Consider the following 15466-nt stretch of genomic DNA (forward strand, 5'->3'; position numbering starts at 1 on the left):
TGAGCTAATTAAGCGAGATGGGGTGATAAAGTAGTTGGCATAGGAAAAAAAGAAAGTCAAAGAGAGTTTTGATGCTCTAGATCGGGATTTTAGATACTTGGAGAAAAACATAAAATCCAAGGGTCTGTATCATACTACTAAGCTTTAAAAACAAATCTTGATGGAGTGGAGAGAATCTGAGAATAAGCCAAGAATAAAAGAAGCGAACCATACAGCATGCCCAGAGATTGAGGGAACTAAAGTATGAGGCCAATCAAGAGTTAGAGCAGAGGCGATCAAAAATTGAGAAACTCGAATCATAAATGATTAGTTTAGAGTAAGCTTTTTAGAATCGCTACAATAATAAAGGTATCTTTCTTTAAAGAGAGAATGAGACATTGAATAAAAGGATAACTGAGTTAGAAGAGGGAGAGTTTATTTATTCATCTGCTCGAGAAATGGCTAGGCAAGAAAATAAAGCTTTAATGGTCAAGATTGTCGAGTTGAAAGTGACAGTACAAAGATGCCATGAACAAATCCAGCAAGTAGAAAGAAGCCGACCATTGACTAATCAAGAGCTGGGAATTGTATTGCATTAAGCTAATGATACCATTCAGATGCAGTATAAAGCGATGGACAAGGTAGTGGATCAGGTCAGTAGGATTGCTCACCAATTCTTTGAGTTGTCTGAAGAAGCAGTGACCTTAAGAGTTTTTGTGATTAAAGAATCTGAAGAAGAGTGACGCATTGTAGAGATGATGATAGAGCTTGACAAGTTAGGAGATTGAGCTAGATATTATATATAATTCATTATGGATGTAATTTCTTTGCCTGAATTACTTAGGCATTGTGTATTGTTGAGAACGTTTTTGAATAAAGTGGTTATTTTGGAATCAATATCGTTTACACTTGCATTTTCATGTTTTCTGATGTTTAATTCTTATTTCTTACATTTTAACATTCGTTCATTTAATAAGACACCAAATAATAAAATACAAATTCCGATCATTTGTAATGATGATGGAATACACCTCACACCCCTGCGGTACTCGTAAGCTGAACAAAAAATGGAAGAGAGACTAGCCCAGATCGAGCAAGACCATAGGGACGCATAAGAGGAAATGAGATAAATGCTGAGTAAAATGGAAGCAAAAATGGAAAACTCATAGCTTAATCTACTAAAGAATATTGAGGACATATTCAAAAAATATTCGATGGTCGAAAAAGCCAAGGCTAACCAGCCAACATCGTCCGATCAAGAGCCCTCACATCCCCAAGTTTTGGACCTAGATCATCGCACCCAGCTGGGTATGTATCCGACCCTCTATACCCATCAGATTTTACACCAGATCCCCCGTATCGTCCCAGTTTTATACATGTTCACATTTATGTTCAATCTCTATCTTTATAGAAGACTCAACCTGGAATCTACGTAGCCAATCAACAACACATACTAAGCCCTCATTCCTAATTAAATACCCACATACTATTAGGGTAAGGCCTGTCGAATCAAACATAGAAGAGCTACCGCTCGACTTTAATGAATTAGCGGGAAAAAAAGGCTAATAGTTAGATAATGCTACAACTGAAGAGTCTGGAGAAAAGAGCAAGGTCGATAGAAGTAGAGCCTTTTTATAGGATGGACATAATGGAGCTAAGCTTAGTTCCTGATCTTATATTTTCGCCAAAGTTCAAAGCACTGAACTTTATAAAGTATAATGGAACCACTTGTCCATCTGCTCACCTCACTTTGTACTATAGAAGAATGGCAGGTTATACCGCGAATGAGAAACTATTGATACTTTGCTTCCAGGATAGCTTGATCAGATAGCTGCAAAGAGGTATAACCAGTTAACCAAATCCAACGTCGAATCATGGAGGGATTTGGACAAGGAATTTTTGGAGCAGTACCGCCATGTCACTGAATTAGTATATGAAAGATGAACTCTACAAAATATGGAGAAACGACATAATAAAACCTTTAGGTAGTACATCCAAACATGACATGATGTGGCAACACAGGTGCAATCGTTGTTATTGGAAAATGAGACTACCATCATTTTTGTAAATACCTTGGAAGCACTGTATCTTAGGAATCCGTTAGAAAATGCTACTAAAAATTTTGGTGACCTGGTCATTTCAGGAGAATTGATTGAAAATGCCATTAAGAGTGGTAAAATTGATGGAGGAGAAGGGTCAAAGAATCCATGTTTTAAAAGGAAAGATAATGAGGTGAATCATGCAAGCACTTACCACAAAAACTTCACAGCTAGTGTTACGATCACCCACCCTAGGGCAGAGAAAGTAAATACCCATGAAAACAGAGAGCTAAGAAGGGAGATTACGAGGATTACTTTTTCACCTGTGTCAGTGTCATATTCTAAAATCTATGTCTCACTATTAAAAGCAGATTTGATACGCCCCTATAAGTTGACACAACTACAACTGCCTTACCCTCATTGGTATAATTTCAACACCCACTGTGAGTACCATGTAGGGATCGCCTGACATGACATTGAGAATTACCTGACACTCAAGAAGATTGTGATAAATTTCATTAACACTTGAGACCTGGAGTTCAAAACACCAGCTGCGAACATTTACCCCTGCCCAATAATGGGGGGTAGGGAGTTAATATGATTAATGAAATGGAGAATAGAAGGATAGAGAAAGATGTATCAGAAGTCAAATCTCCTCTTAGATGGGTTTTCATATAACTATGCGCATCAGGAATGATCAGGGGTAATCCCGAGCTAAAACTGATGGGACTTGAAATCTATTGTGAGTATCACCAAAAGAAGGATCACGATATTCAGAATTGCAGTGACTTCCGAGGATTTCTTAAAGAGATAATGAACAATGGTAAAGTGGAATTCTTTAATAAAGAGGAGCGCTAACAAAAGATGGATGTTTGTATGACAGATGGTTCTAACATAATATAGGGAATAAGGAAGCTTGTGATCATCACAGTTAGACCAAGAAACAAGAGTTCATCATCGAGAACTCATAAAGTCAAGATTACAACTCTGTCTCATTTCCTATTCAAGGATACACGATAGGTTCCTTGGAGTTATACATCAAACATGTCTATACCATAAGGTTCAAGGTCTTTTGAAAAGATAGGGCAGGAACAGAAGTCACTCATTGAAGATGTAAGTGAAGTAGGCCACTTCACGAGGAGTGGAAGATACTACTCTCCTGAGATGCCCATAGAGGTAGAAAAGACAAAAGCCAAGTCCAAGCCAGTGCTAGTACAAAAAATGTTCAACAAAGAACCTTTACCGATCATTAATGAGCCAATGACTGAAGCCCAGGATCATGAATTCTTGAGGTTCTTAAAGCGTAGTGAATACAGCTTAGTGGAGCAGCAAGCCCAAATCTCAATATTGGATATGTTAATCAACTCAGAAGTACATTGGAATGCCCTGTTGAAAGTACTCAACCAGACATTTGTCCTTGAGGATATTTCGACACATAAGTTATACTGAATCGTGGGATACATAGTTGTAGATAACTATATCATAATCACTGATGATGAGATCCCGGAAGGAGGAATGAGATCCACCAAGGCTTCAAATATCACGATGCATTGCCACTACCATGTTTTACCATGGGTTCTAATAGATAACATGTCTTCATTAAACGTGATGCCTTTGGCTATGCTGCGAAGGATGCCTGTAGACAGCTCACATATGAGAACTTTTCATAATGCCATTAGGGCATTCGATGGAACCCAGAAAAACATAATGGGGAAAATGGAGATACCCTTGTTAATCAGGCCTGCCATTTAGAACAATGACTTCGTGGTAATGGACATCAACATGACCTATAACTGCTTACTAAGGAAACCCTAGATCCACGTTGCGGGAAAAGTTCCTTTATCTCTATATCAGAAGTTAAAATTTGTAATTGATGGGAGGTTGTCAACATCGGAGATGAAAAAAAACCATTGCTTCTATAACATCTGATGCCCCATGCATCAACGTCAACGAAGACGCCTTAGAATGATCTGCGTTATTATATTGTACCAAAATAAAAATAAGGCAAACCCTGGGAAGAGGAGCAAAGATCGACAAGGACTGGCAAAGGATCTGTAAGGACTAGTACGACCCATCACTATCGAATGAAGCAAAATTCTACACCCCGCGCTATTAGATTGTACCAAAATGACAATAAGGCAAACCCTGGGAAGAGGAGCAAAGATTGACAAGGGACTGGGAAAAAATCTGCAAGGACTAGTACGGCCCATAACTATCAAATAACAGAGAGCCCATTTTGGGCTCGGGTTTAATCCCACCTTCTATCAACGTAGCCAAGAGTTGAGAAAAAGATTGACGCAAGAAAAGCCATTTCAAAAAGATATGATATCCCTGGAGAACGCTTGTCCTGACCTCCTCTAAAAAAATCTTTTAAATTCAGAGGTGTCTACGATGTACAGTAATAATTGACCAACTCCGTCATGATCGAGGAGTTGAAGAAAGAAGAGAAATGGATGGGATAAGCTTTGAAATGACTATTGGTCAACATGATTACCAGGGACAACTAGCCTGGAAAGTTTTTAGTTGGAATCTGTCATTACTTCCCCAGTGAAAAGCTCAACAACCGAACTGTTGAAGATCTAACCGTAGTTTTTAGAGAAAACCCAAAGTAATGCCCACAAATAACTCATGTTATCATCTTGAAAGCATCTAAAGGAACTTTTTGAAAAACTCAATGATTATCAAGTTGATTAATGAAAGATACTTTTCTTCTCGAATGGCAAACACTTTCATTTTTCGCATTTTTGCATCTCATTCTTTGAATCATATTCATTATTCTATATTCTTTATTGTTTACATTCCAATACATCTGAGCTAAATTTTATGCAGATGTCATAATAATACTAGCATAAATGTTCCCGAGGCCAGATACAAGATAGATTTCGAGCGACCATTGTGTCTAGAAGAAGTTAATGAGTGCAAAGATAATGAAGACTGTGAAGTTCCTAATGAGATTTTAAGATTGGTGGAAAAGTGGAGAAATAGATTCTACCCCATATAGAAGAAACAAAGATCGTGAATTTATGAACATCGGAAGTAAAGAGAGAGATAAAAATTAGTACTACTCTATCCGCAGGAATAAGGCTAGAATTGATCAGTTTGCTCCAAGAGTTTAATGAAATCTTCTCATGGTCGTATCAAGATATGCCCAGGTTAAGCACTGATGTAGTAGTCCATAAGTTGCCTATTAAACCACAATGCAAGCCAGTTAACCAGAAACTTAGGAGAATGAAGCCAGAGATGCTATTAAAGATCGAAGAGGAAGTGACAAAATATATCGATGAAGGTTTCCTTTAAAAGGAAAAATATCTCGAATGGGTAGCCAATATAGTTCTGGTACCTAAGAATGATGGAAAGGTTCGTATGTGCATGGATTATCGATACCTTAATAGGCCTAGCCTTAAGGACAATTTTCCCTTGCCTCATATAGACATTCTGGTAGACAATTCTGTGGGGGTATTCTTGGTTTTTCTTCATGGATAGCTTCTTGGGGTATAATCAGATCAAAATTAATCCTGAGGACATGGAGAAAACAACATTTATAACTGTGTGGGGGACTTTCTGCTATAAAGTGATGCCATTTGGTTTGAAAAATATTGGGGCAATATATCGAAGAATCATAGTAACTCTTTTCCATGACATGATGCACAAGTAAATTAAAGTATACGTGGATGACATGATTTCCAAGTCCAGAACGGAAGAAGAGCATGTACATAATATGAGAAAATTGTTCCAAAGATTAAGGAATTACCAATTAAAGCTCAATCCAGCCAAATGCACATTCGAGGTAAAATCAGAGAAACTATTGGGCTTCATTATGAGCCAGAAAGGAATTGAGATCGATTCAGATAAGTTCAAGGCAATTCAATACCTTCCAGCACATCGTAAGAAGAAAAAAGTTTGAGGGTTCCTGGGAGGACTAAATTATATATTGCGATTCATTTCTCAGCTAACTGATAAGTGTGATCCAGTGTTCAAATTGCTCAAAAAGAATAATCCTGAAGTATGGAATAATGAATGCCAAGGGACTTTGGAAATTAACAAGAAATACTTGTCCAATGCCCTCATACTGGTGGCACCAACACCTGGTAGGACATTAATCCTCTACTTAAATATTTTCAAGAATTCAATGGTTTGCGTGCTAGAGCAACATGACGAGTCATGAAAAAAGGAAAGAGTCATTTATTACTGAGTAAGAAGTTTACCGATTGCAAGACTTGATACCCACATATTCAAAAGTTATGTTGTGCCTTAGTTTGGGCAACCCGTATACTCAGGCAGTACATGTTATACCATACCACATGGTTGTTATTGAAGATGGATCAATTAAAATTTTTGATGGAGTCTCCTTCTCTGACTGGTAGACTGGCTAGATGGTAGATGTTGTTGTCTGAATTTGATATTGTTTATGCAAGCCAAAAGGTAATAAAAGGAAGTTCCATAGCTGACTTTCTTGTAAGTCGTGCTTAGGAAGATTATGAGTCTTTAAACTTCAATTTCCCAGATGATAATTTGATATGCATTTCTACCGTAGAAGAAAGCATCGGGGGCAACAAATCATGGACATTGTACTTTGATTGGGCCTCTAACACTTTAGGAAAAGAAATTAGGGCAATGTTGATTTCCTAGAAGAGATCTATTATCCTTTCAAAACTAGATTAGAATTCTTTTGCAGCAACAACATGGCAGAATATGAAGCGTGCATTATGGGGTTAAAAGTAACCATTGAGAGAAAGGTTAAAACTCTTAAAGTATATGGAGATTCCTCATATTTAGTGTACCAACTATGGGATGAATGGGATACGAAGGACCCAAAGCCAGTCGAATATCGAAATTTTGTCCTCAAACTTCTTATAGAATTTAAGGATGTCATATTCAGGTATCTCCCCCGAGAAGATAATCAAATGGTTCATGCTTTGGCTACATTAGCTAAAATGTTAAAAGCTAATAAGAAGATGGACATGATGCCAATAAGGATACAAGTATATGAGACCCCAACTCATTGTTATCTTCTAGAAGAATAAATGGATGGCAATCCATGGTACCATGATATCTTACAATATATGAGGTACCAAACGTATCCTCTCAGTGCATTTGAAATTGACAAGAAAACAATAAAAAGAATGGCAGTTAGATACTTCATTGATGAAGAGATCTTATACATAAGGGGCAGTGACCAAGTTTTACTGAGATGTGTAATTGCCAAAGAAGCAAAAAGTGTAATGGAAGAGGTGTATGGCGTAGCATGTGGAACACAAGCAAATGGTTTATCTATGGCCAGAAAGATCATGAGATATGGATACTATTAGGCCACGATGCATACTGATTATGTCAATTACGTAAGAAGGTGCCATAAATGAAAGATATATGTGGATAAAATTCAAACACCACATTTTCCTTTACATGTTATGATCTCACATTTGTTGTTTTCCATGTGGGGTATGGACGTCATTGGGGAAATCACACCAAAAGCTTCAAATGGGCATCAATTAATCTTAGTTGCAATTGATTATTTCTCAAAATAGGTAGAGGTTGCTTTCTATTCCAGTATCATGAGATGTACAGTTTGCAAATTCATAAAGAGATAAATAGTCTGTCGATATGGATTGACAGAAAGAATCATCACAGATAAAGCTACTAATCTGAATAACTAGATGATGGATGAACTCTATGTGCATTTCAAGATAAAACATGTCAATTATGTGACCTACCACCCAAAAATGAATGGGGAAATAGAAGTAGCGAACAAAAACATAAAAAGGATCATTACGAAGAATGCAGAAACTTACAAAGATTGGCATGAGAAATTACCCTTTGCCTTGTATAGATATAAGACGATCGTGCGTACATTGACAAGGGCAACGCCCTTCGCTCTGTTATATGGAATAGAGGTAGTCATACCCATTGAGGTTGAAATTCCATCACTAAGAGTCTTAAAAGAAGTAGAGTTAGATGAGGCAGAGTAAGTTCAGTCTCTTATTGATCAACTGAATCTCATTGAAGAGAAAAGGTTAAAAGCTATATGTCATGGGAAAATGTACCAGAAGAGGACGATGAGTGCCCACGATAAGAAAGTGCACCCTAGAGAGTTTTGAGAGGGGGATCTAGTACTTAAAAAGATTTTTCCAATCCAGAAAGAATTTCGTAGGAAATGGATGCTTAATTGGCAACGGACGTATATTGTCGAAAAGGCCTTCTCTGAATGAGCATTATAATTTTGGAAGAGATGGATGGAAGAGTGTTGAAAAACCCAATAAATTCAAACTCTGTCAAGAAATATTACACCTAATAAAGAAAAAGAAAAGAGAAAAAAAAAAGAAAAAAAGGGTTCAAAGTGAAAACCTGCAAAGGGCGTCTTGAAACCAATGGAAGGTTTTGAGTTGAAAACATACAAAGGCGGCTCAAATGCATGTTGATGTTGGGGCATCCATCAAATAAACCCTCTCGAAAGACTAGTAGTTTGTGAAAGACTTCACACCTATAAACAACTCTGTTACCTTGAGATCTCCCAGACAAAGAATCACCTCGAGGTGTCAAATTAACTGATTTAGGAACACTTATGCTAGAATTCATTATGACATATTCTTTTTGCTTCAAGAATCTCTGCTCTATTCTTTTGATTTCCATGACTTTGTACAAAACTTATATTTCGTCAATGAATTTCATGATTATCATTTCAATCTTCAAATCATTCATTTATGCGTCACGTATAACCTAACATAATCCAAATTTCAAACGAGTAATTTCTCAGTATTAATTTTTAATTAACCTATAAAATAATTGGAATCCAATGCAATTCACCAAGTCGATATTTACACTCATTAAAGCAAATGGTTGACAAAAGGCGAGACAAGAGATGATAATAGCCCAAATAGCATAGTAAATAATGAAAAGGCAATAACACAGTTCATTCTAAGGCATATCTCTAGTCGCTACATGGCAGAGGTGCGCATAGACTTTTGGGAGATCAGTCTTTCAGGATTATGAATCAGACAAGGAGTCAGCAAATACAAAGACTCAACAAGGATAAGAAAGGGAAAACAAAGGCTTACGGGACCTTAAAACTCATAAACACAAAAATCACATCATGTGTATTCAAGCATTTACAAAATAGGAGCATACACATTTATTTTGCATCAATTTTTGAAAGTCTCATAGGAATTCAGGAGTTAATAAAGATTTCATGAGAAAAAAGAATCAGTCCATATTTCCTTTCACCATTGATGGAAATGGATCGCAATGAAATTAAGGACTATCTGGTCATTACCTCTGGGTAATTTAAATAAATACAAATCACTTACATGTGATAATCTTTTGTAGGTTTAAAACTTTTCAAAGAGAAGATAAACCAATTAACATTTCCAATGGAGAGTTAATTATGAGAAAAACTCATCCGATAAAAGGAGAATAAGTTCGTAATGAGAATAATTTGTTCAACCTTTGCTCGATTCACGACATTTTGAATCAGCGAAGCCTAACTTGAGAGATTAATATTACCAATGGAGAGTTCATAATGAGAATAACTCATCCGATAGAGGGAGAAAAAGTTCGTAATGAGAAGAACTTTTTCAACCTTTGCTCGATTCTTGGAATTTTGAACCAGTGAAGCATCACTTGAGGGATTAACATTTCCAATGGAGAGTTCATAATGAGAAGAACTCATTCGATAGAGAGAGAAGAAGTTCGTAATAACTTGTTCAACCTTTGCTCGATTCACAATATTTAGAATTAGTGAAGCCTCACTTGAGGGATTAACATTTCTAATGGAGAGTTAATAATGAGAAGAACTCATTCGATAGAGAGAGAAGAAGTTTATAATGAGAAGAACTTGTTCAACCTTTACTCGATTCATGACATTTTGAATCAGTGAAGCCTCACTTAAGGGATTAACATTTCCAATAGAGAGTTCGTAATGAGAAGAACTCATCTGATAGTGAGAGAAAAAGTTTGTAATGAGAAGAACTTGTTAAACCTTTGCTCGATTCACGACATTTCAAATCAGCGATGTCTCAATTGAGGAATTAACATTTCCAGTAGAGAGTTCATGATGAGAAGAACTCGTAGTTGAAGAACGGATACTGAGCCGAATAATGGTGCTTTGTGTGTCTTTGCTCTATTCTTGTTTCATTGCAATGAGCAAAGAGAGGTAGCTATAATCACCATTTTTCTACATATATTATTATTATTATTATTATTATTAAACTAAGGTCCCAACCTAAATCCCAACCAGAACCCAAATAAACCTCAACCTAAAACCCAACCATATCCCAAACAAGCCCCAACCAAAACCCAACCTAAATACCCAAAACAAAACCCAGACCCGGAGCCCAAACCAAGACTCAACCCGGAGCCCAAACTAAACTCGATATGGGCCTAACCCTAACCCTAGGGTAGCCACCCCTAATCCCCCAATCAGCAGCAAGCATTTTCTACCCCACTCCAGAAGAAAACTCCACGCAGGCCACCATCACCCAGCTGCTCCACACTCCACACAACTGCAGGAGAAACAACCAGCAAACAAACAAAAGTTATCATTTGATTTTGTTTGTAAATGGTTATAAAACCCCAAACACAAACCATGTAAAAACTCTTCATTTTTCATACAATCCAAAAGCAATAAATAGTCTCAAGGGTATTACTTCTTTTTATTTCGAGTATTAAATTTTTTCTTATTAGTTTTAAATATCAGTAGAAAGCGAAAATGTTTAGTTTTCAAAAAGTAACAAAAACCTTTTTTTTTTTGGTTTTCAAACAAAACAATAAAAAAAATAGGTCTTTAGTTTCAGAACAACTAAAAGAAAAAAGAAAAATAAATGTTTTTAGTTAGAATAAATAATCATTCCAAGCATTTTCGTAGTAAAAAGAAGAACAGAAATAGAAAAAAAAATGTTAGATCCGAGTTTACCTTAGTCGTGAAAGGCTTCATTGGAGGTCAGCAGAGTTAGGGGAAACCTAAGACTCTAGAGAGGTTTTCGAGGTCTTTTAGGAAGGCTTTTGGTATTTGTAGCCCTAAATAAGGGCCTAGGCAGTAGATCTAGGGTTTTTTGGCTTCTTAGGTTATTTTGGGAGTTTTGACCACCGTATGTGGAGGCCGAAATGGCGGGCGGAGAGGAGTACGAGGTGACCAGTAGTGGGCTAACCGAGGGAGAGAGGAGATAGGGGAGTGTTTGGGGGGTTTTTTTTTGTTTTAGGTTTAAAAATGAAAAAAATTGTATATATATGTATAGATTTTAGGGTAAAATCATGCTTAGGTCCGTTAGGTTTAGCGTGGTTTTACATTTCGGTCACCTATAGGGTCCAAAACTATTATTTTCCCTTTTATTCCCATGTTATATATTTTTTGGTAAATTTACTGCCTCAAACTTTAGCATGTTTTTGCATTCTGGTCATCTGTGAGGACTGAAATCATTGTTTTTCTTTTCTTTGCATGTTATATAATTTTTGGGTTATTTAATATTTAGTCCCTATGAGTTTAGCTTGTTTTTACACTTTGGTAATGTGTAGTGCCTTTTTTAAAATTTTGTTTTAATTTGTATGGAATAATTTTTAAATTTTTCCATTTTAGTTTAATAGGTTATTTTAGGCTTAAATAAGATGGACATTTAGCTTTTAGTCCCAGTAACTTTTGCATATTTTTTCATTTTAGTCCCTAAACTATTTTTTATTTTATTTAGATTTAGCCATTAAATTTTAATTTATTTTAATTTAGCCCTCATCATATATTTAATTAATATTTGTTTAGATTCGTAATTTAATATTCGTGCAATTTGATCCTTGTATTTATGTTTTTGCTTTTATTTTTATTTATTTATGTTTTTCCTTTTTTAGCTTAACTAAAATAAGTTCATTAGTTGATTCAATATTTCATAGTTTTTTATTAACTAGTCTTTAGATTTCGTCATTAGATGGATAAATCATTTCGGACCTAGAAATTAGGATGGCACCCTAGTTATTAATTAAGGTGCAATTCGTGTCGAGTTTTCGCATAAGATGCTCGATTACTCAAGTCGATTTCTCGACTTTTAAAATTTGTTAATCATTAATATTTTCTATAAAAAAAACTCTTTTAATTTAATCATTTTTTATAGGTAAATTTAGATAATTCTTAGGATTTTTATTTATTAATTAGTCTGTAAACTTTAGGAATTATTGGTTTAGGTCCTTAAACTTATAGTCTCTTAGAACTCGGTATTTTAGATATTTTCTCCTTTAGTCCTTGAACTTCAATTGGACACTTAAGATTAACATAATAAATTAGGTTAAATAGAGCCTCTATTTTTAGCTAGATTTTAATATAGTCCTCTTAATTTAGGGAATAATTTGAGTCGGTCCTCACCTAAATACTAAAGGGACCATCTCGGTTATTCAATTCAATAATTGATTAAAAATCGGATATGGTTAATATTAGAACCTACATTTCTAGGTTTGTGCCTTTAGTTTCTTTCATTCTCATAATTTGACACTTTAGGATAGAGAGAGCCTTAATTTACCCTTAGCTTAATCAGGATGAATAAAAATTTGTTTGGTTGCATTTTATTTTTAAATCTAAGGTAATGTGCATTTATTAGGGAATTAGTAGTATATCTCTCGCAAGTATGCTTAGGGGGTGACTACTAGTGATTCCTGAAATATGTCGACATTCTTTTCAAAGCTGCATCATGATTTCTAAAATATCGAGGCAATATTTGGTTATTGGGCACAATAGTTGATCTCCCGTATTCATGCTAGGGTTAGAATGATATTGGCCTTAATTAAAGAATACCCTTTTCAACTTTGCATCTGTAATGATTTTTAACTTAAATAAAATTCAAACTCAAAATTTTTAATTTTTAATTTTAAATTAGGGTAATCAACTATATACCAATTTTTGGGCGCTTGTGGGGGTGCTAATCCTTCCCCACACGTAACCGACTCCCGAGCCTGATTTCTGGATTTTATCAGACCTTAAAACTTGGTATTTTGATAAAAATAAAATGTTTTATTAAAATCACCCTGTTTTATTAAAATCACCCAGTTTTTATGGTGTCCCAATCACACCTTAAATGATTGGTGGCGACTCCTTACATTTCAAAATTCTTTTCAAAGAAAAACCCTCAAGTTGGTACTAGTCTTTCCCCGACCGGGCGAAAAAATGGTGTCGACAATTCTTCTCTTCATTTTTCCTCTTCTTATTCCTCTCCAAGCTCCATAAATCAAAAGTAAGTTATTTGAGTCATTTCCCACTTCTTTTAAGCTTCATTCTCATCCTTAATCCCTACAGCAACTTTGGTTTGATGATTCAAGTCTTGGGTTCTTTATAGCTAAAGAGAAAGTGGGGGCTTTCATCCAAATCTTAAAGGAATGGAGTGTGGCTAAGCAAAGAGCTTCATTTCGAGATCCTAGCACCAAGGTACTGTATTTATAATCCTTTGGAGTGTTAAGGCTTTCATAAATATGAATAATTGCTAAGATTTATGTATTTGAGTATTTTAGGGTTTATACTTAATTTCATGATTAAATGATGTTTTGGGTGTAAAAAAGGTGTTTTATGCTACCTTAAGACCCTAAATAACTCTCTAAAGCTTTAACACATGATTAGAAACCAAACTAAGGCATTTGAGATGATTTTTGGGTGTTTCCCGAGCTTAAATAAGACATTTCTAGGTTTGATTATCGATATTGGATGAACAATATTGATATTAGATAATTTGAGATGAAATTTAAGGATTTCCAACTAGGAGTATCGATAAAAATGGGGAGAGTATAGATATTTCTCCTACAATATCGATACTCATGTTATACAGTATCGATATTGAGCCTAATTTCAAAAATAGAAGCCATTTTTGTTACTGATACTCATATGGGTATCGATACTTGACCCTACAGTATCCACACTACAAGTAGAGTAGGGATACTAACCACTTTGGATGGTTAGACTTGACCTCTTTAAGGCTCGTATGAGTTAAGGAGATCAATATTGGTAGAACTTAGTCTGTGAGGGATATAATGGCTAAAGGGGCCCGTAAACACTCGTAGGAGTGGGGTAAAACTGAAATAACTATAGTAGGCGTGATATGTTCAAATACCTTTAGTCGAGCACGTAGAAAGAATCTAAGAATGAATGATCGTTGCAAAGGATGACCGACAAGTAGTATGAAAAATTAATCAGATTGCTAAATAGAAGAGTTAAGTACTACAAGAATGTCGATGAATGGTTAACATACAATTGTCCTTTCAATTTGAGGGTGAATTGAGGGAAAGATAGTAAGAGCGACTAGAGTATCACTACTCAGTATTGAACCCAAGTTAGTTATAAGGCCAGTACATAATACAACTAGTGAATAGTAGAATTGATATCGTCATAAAATCATGAAACGCATAAAGACCTCTTTAGAGACAGAAATAACTAAAATACCCTTAAGTACTAATGACCAGAGTAGAGCAGCTTAATAAACTAATAGAAGTGTCATACTAATTTCATAACATTCTAGGTAAGAGAACGAGCGAGATAGCAACTAGTGAGAGGATGACCTCACTTTAGTGTGTTCAGCTATGCTAGGGTGTAGCCTTGCTACCTTAGTTGTCATAGTGGGGCATTGCAGCATTATGCGACGTTAAGGCCCTCGGTTATGCATGTATAGTTGCATCAGTACAGTACAACAGATATCCTTAGAGCTTGGCTTGACGGCTTGTGAAACCGAGCCAATACTTCAGTTGAGTAGGAATTGTACCGATTGTTACGTGATGACCTGTTCTCTCTCCATGATCTACCTGATGGATACGTGATGATCAAAAGATTATTCAACAACTTAGTGGAAATTTTACCGTTACTATGTTACACTAAGTTCCCTCAACATTGTCATACTTAGCATATGCTTCTAGGTAGGGTTAAATCCTCTATTTTTCTAAGTATGGGAAATTGTGAGTTGTTAATTTAGGTGCAAAAGCCTTTTATATATCAAGACTCTTTAATCTATTAATTAATTTATCTTTATAAAAACTAATTGATTTTGTAACCCATTATTCGATATGAGATCAATAGCCAAAACAGAGGTGTGTGTTCCCTTTATTAAGTAACAGTGTTTGCTTACACTTGTCGATACTAAATCACGCACGTATCATATTTGAGGATACTTAATCCTTCAACTTTTATTAAGTAATATGTTTTAAAGTTCATGGAATGAAGTAAAAAGTAAGATTAAAATAATTTTATTTTCAAATTAAGAGTTTTATTTGAAATTAAGGAATATATTGGTTGAATTGTTTAAATGTATATTTGTTTTTTGTTTTTTTTTAATTACCAAAGTTTATATTTTTGATTTTTTGGATGTGATATATCTTATATGATTTACGAATGAATTGAGTACGAACATTATAATTTAAGAATAAATCAAGATGAAAGTGATAATGTAAGAGATAATAATAATAATAATAATTTGAGAGGAAGTACGGAATACCATTTTTTATGA

Source organism: Hibiscus syriacus, unplaced genomic scaffold, assembly GCF_006381635.1.
Source record: "Hibiscus syriacus cultivar Baekdansim isolate YM2019G1 unplaced genomic scaffold, ASM638163v2 tig00016725_pilon, whole genome shotgun sequence".
In the NCBI taxonomy this organism is placed as follows: domain Eukaryota; kingdom Viridiplantae; phylum Streptophyta; class Magnoliopsida; order Malvales; family Malvaceae; genus Hibiscus; species Hibiscus syriacus.